This window comes from Littorina saxatilis, linkage group LG12 (assembly GCF_037325665.1).
Source record: "Littorina saxatilis isolate snail1 linkage group LG12, US_GU_Lsax_2.0, whole genome shotgun sequence".
Classification (NCBI taxonomy): domain Eukaryota; kingdom Metazoa; phylum Mollusca; class Gastropoda; order Littorinimorpha; family Littorinidae; genus Littorina; species Littorina saxatilis.
The window spans coordinates 1,433,314-1,445,813 of NC_090256.1; the positions used below are offsets into that span (position 1 = coordinate 1,433,314).

At 40.6% G+C, this 12,500-nt stretch overlaps 1 protein-coding gene across 3 annotated transcripts in view; it reads right to left on the reverse strand.

The window, feature by feature from the left end:
- The window catches only part of LOC138981024 (secernin-2-like), a 66,810-nt gene that overhangs the window by 21,077 nt on the left and 33,233 nt on the right, over nucleotides 1–12,500 (reverse strand). For all 3 annotated transcript variants that reach the window (XR_011460538.1, XM_070353820.1, XM_070353821.1), the window contains exon 2: nucleotides 1–2. This exon is cut by the window's left edge and continues 294 nt beyond it. The gene's annotated coding sequence lies outside the window, so the exon portion shown is untranslated. The remainder of the gene's footprint in view (nucleotides 3–12,500) is intronic.

The following is a 12,500-nucleotide window of genomic DNA, read 5'->3' on the forward strand; positions in this document are numbered from 1 at the left end:
TTCTGGAAAACAGAAAGAAATGGTCGCTGTATGGATCTATAGACAGATAGAAAGATAAGGCCGGAAGGTCGGTGTCATTTGAGTATGTGGCCCGGGAAGCTACCCAGACTAACATCTGTCTATTCTGTGGTGCAAGCTAATTGGATAATAAAAATACTTTTTTCAGGCGCAGACTGATTGGCTTGATAGTTGAAATCTCGAAACACTGCTGCTGCTTAAAGGCTGAAATAGTCCTATTTAATTAGTTTAATTACTTCCAGGGCTTTTCCCAGCGTTGCGGGGATGTATAAATTAAGCTTCCTGCAAAGTTTTAGGTTTGAAGTCCTTACCAATTACGAGAAATAATTAATTCTTTATTGCATTGTTTAGCAACAGTTCTCCAGGACTTGGGCTATTTTTCGACCGTTGACGTCACTCCGTGACGTTTCGTAAACCAAAGATGGCGTTTGAGACTGTTCTGTTTACATTCGACACTATCAACACCACTTTGCAATACTGAAATAATTTTTTCTGTGTTCGAAAGCTACAGCCAATCTTTATTATATCCTCTTAGGTACAGTTTTATAACATTATTGGCACATGTAAACAATATGAATTAATTAATGAACGCTACGAATATGGCAGCCTTTAAGGATTTGGCCTGAAATATTTCAAATATTGTTTCTGCACTGACGCCCAACCAATCGTGAATAGTAGGTACGACTTTCTTTATTTGGTGTTTTACGTCGTTTTCAACCACGAAGGTTATATCGCGACGGGGGAAGGGGGGAGATGGGATAGAGCCATGTTGCACCACACTTTGAAGTAATCCCACACTTTGAAGTAAATTACTTCAAAGTGTGGGGATGTGCCCCACACTTTGAAGTAAACCCATTTTTTACTTCAAAGTGTGGGGGGATCTTCCCACACTTTGAAGTAAACTCAGTTTTTACTTCAAAGTGTGGGGGGATCTTCCCACACTTTGAAGTAACTTACTTCAAAGCGTGGGACTTTTGCATCGCCTGTTTGAGCCTGATGATTTTGTAAAAAAAAATGGCAAAGTCTTTTGGATGAGTGAACAGAAAAAGTGAGCGAGCCAAGAAACATAGTGATGTTTGTTATCAGGCTTTAAGCAATGTCCCATTGTTGAGTGTGACGAAAACTCGTGGTGACGATTTTAAAACATGTTGGGTCACGCATGGTCCAATCTTACATGGTCCAATCTTACATGGTCCAACCTTACATGGTCCGACCTTACATGGTCCAATCTTACATGGTCCAATCTTACATGGTCTAATCTTACATGTTCCAACCTTACATGGTCCAATCTTGCATGGTCCAATCTTACATGGTCCAATCTTACATGGTCCAATCTTACATGGTCCAACCTTACATGGTCCAACCTTACATGGTCCAATCTTACATGGTCCAATCTTACATGGTCCAATAATATATATATGGACCATGTAAGATTGGACCATGTAAGGTTGGACCATGTAAGGTTGGACCATGTAAGGTTGGACCATGTAAGATTGGACCATGCGTGACCCAATCTTACATGGTCCAATAATATATATATATATGGACCATGTAAGATTGGACCATGTAAGGTTGGACCATGTAAGATTGGACCATGTAAGATTGGACCATGTAAGGTCGGACCATGTAAGGTTGGACCATGTAAGATTGGACCATGTAAGATTGGACCATGCGTGACCCAACATGTTTTAAAATCGTCACCACGAGTTTTCGTCACACTCAACAATGGGACATTGCTTAAAGCCTGATAACAAACATCACTATGTTTCTTGGCTCGCTCACTTTTTCTGTTCACTCATCCAAAAGACTTTGCCATTTTTTTTGACAAAATCATCAGGCTCAAACAGGCGATGCAAAAGTCCCACGCTTTGAAGTAAGTTACTTCAAAGTGTGGGAAGATCCCCCCACACTTTGAAGTAAAAACTGAGTTTACTTCAAAGTGTGGGAAGATCCCCCCACACTTTGAAGTAAAAAATGGGTTTACTTCAAAGTGTGGGGCACATCCCCACACTTTGAAGTAATTTACTTCAAAGTGTGGGATTACTTCAAAGTGTGGTGCAACAGAGCCACTTGCCAATTGTTTCTTGTTCACAAAAGCACTAATCAATAATTTGCTCCAGGGGCTTGCAACGTAGTACAATATATGACCTTACTGGGAGAATGCAAGTTTCCAGTACAAAGGACTTAACATTTCTTACATACTGCTTGACTAAAATCTTTACAAAAATTGACTATATATTCTATACAAGAAACACTTAACAAGGGTAAAAGGAGAAACAGAATCCGTTAGTCGCCTCTTACGACATGCTGGGGAGCATCGGGTAAATTCTTCCCCCTAACCCGCGGGGGGCAGTAGGTACGACGTACGTCGCCTTTCTCTCACATCCAGATCTCCTCCAAATAGCCTGGTTATATTGCTTGTTCTAAGGAAGATTATTTGAATTATTTCACAGAGGCATACTCCGCCTATCAGCAGTTGTTTTAAAATGAAGAATATTTCAATTCCTTAACATACATGTAATCTGAATCCGGCTATTGTTTCTGCACGTGCAACTAATCGTTACTGGACAGGTCTAGAGTCTTTACGCACATCTCTAACTTGACGTGAGGTCTTAAATTTTGACCTCAGTTAGAACAATGACAAAATCCCGTCCGTGTCATAAACTGATCCTCTAATACAGACTTAGAATTGAAGGGCATTCGTACAAAAAAGAGACGAAAAAAGTAGAAGAAAAAACAACCGTTCAAAAAAACACAATTCCGCAATTCTGATTATGTTTAAAGATTTAATACAACGACGTGAAACGTTCACTTTTACTGACACGGATTAAAAATACACTGCAGCCATTCTGATTTTGTTGGAAGAATGTCAAAAAAAGGTTGCATTCACCTTCACACATTTCAGCGGGGAGACACAGCCTCGAGCTCCCTGTGCTCTTTAATCCTGGATTGTGAAAGTGGCCAAACCGCAGAGATGCACGATAGTATTCGCCGGTTCACAAGCCCTCAACGCAATAACTCTTCTCAGCTGAGATTGTCGGAAGCCACAGGGCAAATATCACGCAACAGCCATTCCGGGTCCCTGGAGGACTTTTTCTCATTTGTTTCCTCCTCTCGCCTGCAGACACTTTTTGTTGTATTCAACGGATTGACGCAGCAAAGACCTTCTGAATATCCTAGAAGATCATTGCACGCGGTGCCGGCTCAGCAGCCAAAAGCCAGAATCGAAAAAGACAGCAACGGTATGAGCAAAGGTCTTTGGTATGACCGTGTTACAGAAACTACGAATTTTTGTTCATGTCGGAGAGATGTACTGGTTGTGTCAGCGACGAATGACAGGTTGTGTAGATATTGTATGATATAGCTCAGTTGGTAGCGCGCTGGATTTGTATTCAGTTGGCCGCTGTCAGCGTGAGTTCGATCCCAGGTTCGGCGGAAATTTATTTCAGAGTCAACTTTGTGTGCAGACTCTCTTCGGTGTCCGAACCCTCCCCCCGTGTACACTACATTGGGTGTGCACGTTAAAGATCCCACGATTGACAAAAGGGTCTTTCCTGGCAAAATTGCTTAGGCACAGTTAATAATTGTCTACCTATACCCGTGTGACTTGGAATAATAGGTCGTGAAAGGTAAATATGCGCCGAAATGGCTGCAATCTACTGGCCGTATAAAATTTCATCTCACACGGCATCACTGCAGAGCGCCTAGAACTGCACCCACGGAATATGCGCGATATAAGCGTCATTGATTGATTGATTGATTGATATAACCCAAAAGACCCACGTTTGTCTTAGTGGAGTTGTGTTGAGGGAGCCCGACTGGGGAGAAATTGGGGCGTACAGGGCCGTGTAGGTAACTGTCGTTGAAACGGTTTAAAGGAATACTATTGATCTGAGTTTCTGGCGACCTTAACGAATCTGGAGAATCCAATGTACTTAAAGGCACAGTAAGCCTCCCGTAAACCATCACAGAGCTCCCCGAGCGTCTACATACAGTACAAGCATACTTCCATTTGAACGCTCACCGAACGGGAACATCCTGGCTGCTTTCTGTCGAGCGTGAGAAATGTTCAAAGAATTTATTTTCGTGGACTTGGTCTTCTACAACAATGGCGCTTCGTTTTGGTGCTGGACGGCTGTTATGATACCGGAAATCACGCCCGGACAGTAAGCCTCCCGTAAACCATCACAGATACTGTCAGGCTTTTACACACAGTACAAACACCCTTCCATTTGAACGCTCACCAAACGGGAACATCCTAGGTGCCCTACGTAAAGAGCGAGCAATTTTTAAAGATTTAATTTTGCAGATTGTCTCGAACACTTTTTGGACCCATCCTGAACTCAGGTCAAACATGAGTTACTTCCCTTCGATGTAAACTGGCGATAGCCGTGAATCGATGATTATCAAAATGTTTTTGGACCGTGGTGCGTTTTTGCGCTAGACCTAAGGGAAAGTCGCCAATCCCGGAACAGTCGGCTAACTTGGAACACCTCAATATGCGGTCAACGGGAAACAATTCATGAATTTTTTTTTAGCAGAAATGTCTAGTGACCCCTCCCGATGTTATTGCAAAAAGAAAAATGGCAACTGCGGCAAAACCAAAGAAGAGGTACGTTTTTTTAACTTTTCTCTCTTCTTCTTCTTATTTCTATTGTCTAGAATTCGTTTTATTACTCTTTATCTATATACGTTCACATAAAATGTTGATTGCTATTACAAACCTACATCAATGTGTTACACTATGAACGGGGAAAAAAGATTGGAAACGTCACATGTATCCTACAGCTAAAGTCGAAATCCATGCAGGTGCCATGCGGCTATGCTGGAACACATATAGAGGCAAACATGGAACAGTGTTCCAGCTTTGACGCATTCTGTTCCATCTTACTCTCATCAAACGATAAAGTGAACACTGGTGTTTTTAGTCCGTGGCAGGCTAATTGCCCCCTGGATAATTGTTCCCCGACAACTGCCCCCCCCCCCTCCTCCGGACAATTGCCCTACTAGGACAATTGCCCCCCGGACACCTGCCCCCCCACCGAGGGAGGACAACTGCCCCCCGGACACCTGCCCCCCAATTTTTTTCTCACCACTCTTCGTGCAAGTTTTTGCAAAAGCCGTTCACTTCAATAAGAGTGTGTGTGTGTGTGTGTGTGTGTGTGTGTGTGTGTGTGTGTGTGTGTGTGTGTGAGTGTGTTTGCTGGTGTAAATGCGGGCGTAAGTGTGGGCGCGCAAGTGTCTGTGTCGGTTTGTCTGTGTGTATGTCTGTCAGTTTGTCTTTGTCTGGGTGTTTACAGTATTTATGTGTATGTGTCTATATGTGTGTGAGTGTGTGTGTATATATGTGTGTGTGTGGGGGTGTGTGTGTGTGTGTGTGTGTGTGAGTGTGTTTGCGCGCGCGCGCGTGTGTGTGTGTGTATATGTGTGTGTGTGTGTGTGTGTGTGTGTGTGTATTCAAACCAGGAAGCATTATATAGATATCGTTGAGAAAACAAATTATAGACTTCCATTACCTATGAATACCCTCTGGACAACAATACAACACTTGATAACTCGCTAAACATACAGACAAGAATGGGGGGCAATTCATTGTCACGGGGGGCAATTGTCCTAGGCGGGCAAATGTCCAGGGGACAGTACTGTTGTCCGGGGGGCAGTACTGTTGTTCGGGGGGGGGGGGGGGGAGGGGGGGGGGGGGGAGGGGGGCAGTTGTCCGGGGGGCATTTAGCATAGAACCGTTTTAGTCACGTACTCAATTCTCTTTTCAGTTTTATTGTATTTTTTCCTTCTATACCTTTTATTGAATGGTTGATTGATTTGTTTTACAGTATTTTGGGACCCGGACGGTGGCTACCCGAAGAAATGGGCTGCGCGTTGTCGGCTGTCAGAAACGGGGAAATGGGTTTGCGTTGCGCATCAAGAACATTTGGTGTTCCTGTCACGACTTTTATGCTGCGAAATATCTTGGTACTGCTTCTTGTGTGGCACCAACACCCCTTTGAACATTATACAGTGCCAGCAGTTAGTATACACACGGCATTGATCACACGAGGACTGCACTGAAAGTAGAAAACAAAAGGACATTGAGTGAAAAATCGTTTCTTAGCTTCTTTTTTCATGTTTTACAAAAACAGGTTTTTTTATCCGATTTGTTTAGACCTAGCCCTTATTTATATTTTTTTCACATTTGAGGCATTAATTGTTATCAAATTTACTATTTCTTTGGTAAAAATCCAATGTTATGTGGAAAAACAGACATTTAAATAAGATGGCTAAATCAAAATGTTATGACGTATGAATTTATCTTGTGTGTGTGGCAATGTGTAATTGTGTGCGTGTGATTGAGAGTGTGTGGGTGTATATATGTGTGTGTGAGACACAGACAGAGCTAGAAAGAGAGTCAGTGTGTTTTTGCATGTGTTCCGAGTTTGACAACACAGTGTTCCACTTTACACACCCATGCGTCCAACCTGGAACAAATGCAGAAATTTTTATAATGGTCAGTTTGATGAGTTGTGTGACTTTTATTTTATCTTATGTTGTTCGTTTGTTTACTGATAGAGTCTAGTATGTGACAATATAAAAAACGCTTTGCAATAATAATTTTTTTGTCTGGTACGGCTGTTTCTCCTTAACTGTTCCAGGTTTAGCGACATTCCCATAACTTTTAAAATCTAAACTGATAATAAATTGACATGTTGTTACACAAACATTCTTTAATCATAAAAGAATTCTTTTTTCATCAAGACAAGATCAGTACAATTCGAAGTTGTGAAGTTCTCAATCGGTGAGTGTTTAAATGAAAGGGTGTTTGTACTGTGTGTAAAAGCCTGACCGTATCTGTGATGGTTTACGGAAGGCTTACTGTGTCTTTAATCTAGACGCACAGGGCACGATTTGCTGGAACACGCCGCACCACGAGTATGGTCATCACGTTCATCCCAAAGTGAGTGAATGCGCTTCAGGGAGCTGTTGGAAACAAAAAGTAGTCCAGAAGCACCACCTGGTGTCAAGATCTATGACGCTGCGGCCTATTTACCGGTATCACGTACACAAACAAGGCAAGGAACTCAGTGGAAGTAACCCAACCCTCTCTCTTGGCTAATTTAACCGAAGCTTTCGAAACACTCGCTTTTGCTAAATGAAGGCAGCCCTCATGCGCGGTAGCATTATTTGTAACGCAGAATGTTATGATTTAACTTTGAAAGCGACCTGATCGAGGGCCTTTTTTTTCTCGATAGTCAGTATCTCCTTCAAGGAATTCATATGTAAGCTAGATTTCAAGAGATATTCCTTAATTTGTATACATAACCATAACAACTCGTTCCTATAACAACTCGTTCCTATAACAACTCGTTCCTATAACAACTCGTTCCTATAACAACTCGTTCCTATAACAACTCGTTCCTATAACAACTCGTTCCTATAACAACTCGTTCCTATAACAACTCGTTCCTATAACAACTCGTTCCTATAACAACTCGTTCCTATAACAACTCGTTCCTATAACAACTCGTTCCAAAACATCTTCCCTTTTAAGACATAAGGAATTGAACAAGAAAAAACAGAATAGATAATTTTTCTGCTGTGGGTAACATTCGTACACGCATACACTCATTAGTATCCACAATGTATACGATATTAATTTTCGAGAAAAAAGCACACCAAAACAAAGCCAGTAAGGTTAAAATCAAACATTGGAAGACATCACAGAAATACAGATAACGAACATCGTTCACATCATTGTTTCAATAGCTGTTGAATCTATTACTAAAACCTTGCCTGAATTATGAACTGTGGCTTGCATATTGCAAGAAAATTGTGACGGCAGGGCGAATAAAAAGGCAAAGAAACGATCGACGTAGTTCTAGCAAAGAGAGTGGCTCTATAGACTAAAGTTTTAAACACAGCACATTGGCACCACGAGAATTACCAGGGAGACAAACCTTTTGAACGAAAAGACCCCCCTATCACATCGACACTCACTTTACTCCTATTGACTGTGAGATAAAAAAAAAATTAAAAAAAACTTCGCATGTGTTTATCCCAGTAAACATTATCTGCTGACAGTTCCGCGCTTCGGCGTCGTGCATCTCTGTACCTGAGGGAAATGAGATAACACGTCATGGAGATGATGAATTCGAAGTGTGGAATTCATTTGTGTGTAACTGATTCCGATCGTGTAATTGTTTTGGGTCTCCGTTTTTGTCTGCCTGCCAAACCAGTTACCCACCCACACACAGGCACCCCAGCGTCTCTCCCTTCTCTCATGCACACACGCATTTATACAAACGCACTGTCAAACAAACACACACGCGGTAAGCACGAACTGACACACACACACACACACACACACACCTAACACACACAGGTAATGACACCCCCCCTCCCCTTACTTATCTTCTCACCCCACTCCAGCCTATTCATATGAGAGAGAGAATTGAATTGAATTGAACTTTATTTAACAAGGATTAAGATTTAAGGCTACGCCTTTTCTTACAATCTGTCCTTGTAAGAGAGAGAGAGAGAGAGAGAGAGAGAGAGAGAGAGAGAGAGAGAGAGAGAGACAGAGACAGAGACAGAGAAAGATAGAGAGAGAGACAGAGAGAGAGACAGAGACAGAGAGACAGAGAGACAGAGATTAGAGAGAAAGAAGAGAGATATAGAGAGAGAAAGAGAGAGAGAGAGAGAGAGAGACAGAGACAGAGAGAGAAAGGGAGAGAGAGAAAAGAGAGAGAGAAGAGACACTCTCCCCCTCTCTCCCTCTCCCTCTCTCTACCCCCCCCCCCCCACCCACCCACCCACCCCCTCATCTCCTCCTTTCCCTGTTTCCATCTCCCACCAACATCAATGACAGTCTCAACCCGACTATCACAAAGGAAATAGCTGGAAGTTGAGACAGGAAGTAGAGAAGACCAAAGGCCCACCGGCTCTTTCTGCAAACCTTTATGATGTCTTCCATATGATCACAGGAAAAATGTATATCATGTCTAAATGGACCTCATATGTATTTCCTTGCTGAGGATTATAAAACCTGATACATATAGATAAAACGTTACTAAGTGTTAGCTAAGATTGTCCATGAAACCTGATACATATATATATATATATATATATATATAAAACGTTACTAAGGGTTAGCTAAGATTGTCCATGAAACCTGATACATATATATATATATATAAAACGTTACTAAGTGTCAGCTAAGATTGTCCATGAAACCTGATACATATATATATGACTAAGTGCCAAAAGGTGCTCACAGAACAGAAGACGACTTTGTTTTACAATAAAAATGTTTCTAAAAACGTGTGTCTGCTGAAAATTGGTGTGTGTGTGGATGAATGTGCGAAGAGATAGTGGACATAATTTCGTGTGTCTGACTTGAACGGTTTTGAAGTTATCTTTGTTTAAAGTCAAAAATAACGCCAAAACCGGCCATCTGAAAAAGGACATCGTGATACCTCGTGTTTTGAATATGCCACAGAAAAATAACAAGAAGCACAAATGAATTGCATTTAGTTTGATTGAATGCCTGAAACATCGCTTTACAGACGAGACCAAACGTCAAATCTAAATCTCGAGAGAATTTTTTTTTTCGATAACCGAATTTTAAGGTGTCGCACGCAAGATGATTCGTCATCACGGCATACATTTTTCAATCGCAGATATTTACTAAATTTCTTTTTCAAAAACTCTGGAATTGATGTCGACACGTCAAGCGATAACGGTGTATCAAACTGCTGTCTTTCAAGTAATCCAGCAAAGACTGCAGAACTTTTGAACAGCATTTTTGAAAACGATTTGAAAATTTCGTCATATCTTGCGTGCGACAAAATGTTCGGTAATTAACGGTTATTTTCTTTTAAAAACAAAATTTACATGTACAAAGATCTACTTCATTTACGGAACCACGTGACACATTCTGTGTTCAAAATTTGTGAAGAAATCACGAACCACGATTGCGCTATCAAGTGTTGAAATTATGTCGTCAACATCTTTTCAGATCTTGCGTGCGACACCTTCTTGCGTTCAACATAAAATGTCACTACCTTATCGAGTTTAATGGGTAAAACTAACTATTTGTTGTCTTAGTTTAATCTTCTTAATTAAAAGCGTAATAAAACCGAACTTCTAAGATGAATTTTAATTGAGATTAGCGAAAGAGCGGGCACGCAAGTCGACCTTAAAGTAAAAGAATGATAACACGAGCGTTTGTCGTGTTGTCTTGCGTGCAACACATTGTCCAAAAAGGAAAATGTATATTTTTCTCAGACGTTTTTTAAGTTGAAACCTTGAAACTTCACACACATTTGGGGTTTAATCGCCCCCATGCATGGTAAAAGTCTTGTTGACCCTTGTCAGATTTCAAGGTCACGGCTGGGTCACATGTGGTTCAGAAAACGGATGAAACATATTTTTTCAGAGATTTTTGAAGCTAGAACCTTCAAACTTCAAACAACGCTTTTGCTTAATGATTGTTCAACATGGAGAATTCAAGGTTGATCCTTGAGAAATGTGAAGGTCACAGCAGGGTCTCGTGTGGGTAAAAAAAAAAAACATAACCTTTTTCTCAGAGTTTTTCAAAGCAAGAACCTTGAAAGTTCACATCTTTGGGCTTAATAGCCTCCATACACGGTTAAAGTCTTGTTGACCTTTGTCGAATCTCAAGGTCACATGGGCAAATCAAAAACACGAAAATGCATCATTATCTCAGTTGTTTTTAAAGGGAGAGCCTTCAAACATCACACAACTCTCAACTCCGACTTAAAGAAGTTAAGGTAGATCCTTGTCACATGTCAAGGTCACAGAAAGGTCTCGTACGGGTAAAGCAAACAAAACAAACAGATAATATTCATTTTTTCAGCTTTGTTGTTAGCTAGAATAGAGGCACATGCCACCATTCCATTCAACATGACTCATAGAAATGTATGATGTATGACGTAATTGCATTGTGTGTAATGACGCGGCTGCCTCTGTAGTTATTCCAGCCTTTAAAGAAATGGCGTTTTTCCTTGCTTGGACACATTTTTCCTTTTCTTGGATGTTTCCGGAGTTTGGGTGAGTTTGGTGTATATGGTTGAACACAATTTAAAATTTGCATAAAAGTGTATTAAAATAAACAGTGGTAGCCAGTCTCATCTGTTGTGTCGACAATTTAATCTCTTTTGTGTGACCTCAACTTGACCCCTCTGAATGCTCTCAATCATGGAAATTGACCACACTTTGATTATAACCAAACAACATCAAAACTTTGGAATGTGTGAAGTTTCAAAGGTGTTGCTTAAAAGGCGTTCGTGAAAATGACAATTGTATGTGTCTGACTTCAATGCGACCCCGCTGCGACCTTGACGTTTGATTTTATCAACCAGACTTTCATCATGTGTGAATGACTTCAAACACTATAAAACTAGTTGAAGAAATTGACAATTTTTCAAAGTTTAAGCCAGATGGCACTGCTGTGACCTTGAAATTTGACAAACATTAACCAGGCGGTCACCTTTTTTAGAAAATATCCTTAAAGGATCTTTAACCTCACTGTGACCTTGGAATTTGATGAGGTTTAATTTAACTTGCGTAGTGTGCCAAGTTTCAAGGCCCTAGCTTCAAAAACATATGAGAAAACCTCATTGAAAAATGTATATGTTTGACCTCAACGCGACCCTGCTGTGACCTTGACTTTTTCAACCAGACTTTAATCGTGTGTGAACATTATACACTAGAACTGTGTGTATTTTCAAAGCTCGTGCTATAAACGCGCTGAATAAATTGAAAATATTCCACATTTGGACCAGATGTGACCCCGCTGTGACCTTGAACTTTGACAAAGATTAACAAGCAGGTCACTTTTAATGAGGTTTTATAAAAATGCTGAAAGTATGTGAAGTGTGTAAAGTCTAACTGATCTAGTATTAAAACATGTAAGACGTGACAACGACAATTTTCCAGTTTGCAAAGGAAATTTAACCTCGCTGTGACCTTGAAATTCAATGTTGTTTAATGTGATGTGCACCATACCTGGAGGTCATTATACTTTGGTTGTGTGCCAAGTTTCAAAGCCCTAGCTTTAAAAACGTGCGAGATAACCTTAATGCTATGACTCAGTGCCGTTTTGAATGATATAACGAACAAAATTATCGTTATTTGTAAAATCATTTGGGTAAATTTATCTTTTCTTTTCGTAATTGGGTTCCAGCATCTGTTGTCTTAACAAAAATCACAATATCAGTCGTGTTTGTCAACTTTTATTTTTTAGCCCCTTTGTCCGCTTTTCGTGCGCACCTTTTGGCACTTAGTCATATATATATAAAACGTTACTAAGTGTCAGCTAAGATTGTCCATGAAACCTGATACATATAAAACGTTACAAAGTGTCAGCTAAGACTTTTGACCACGATCGTGTTATTATTTGATTTTTCTTTCATACAAAATACGATCAGCTATACATTAATATGACGATGATGAACGCAGAGACAATA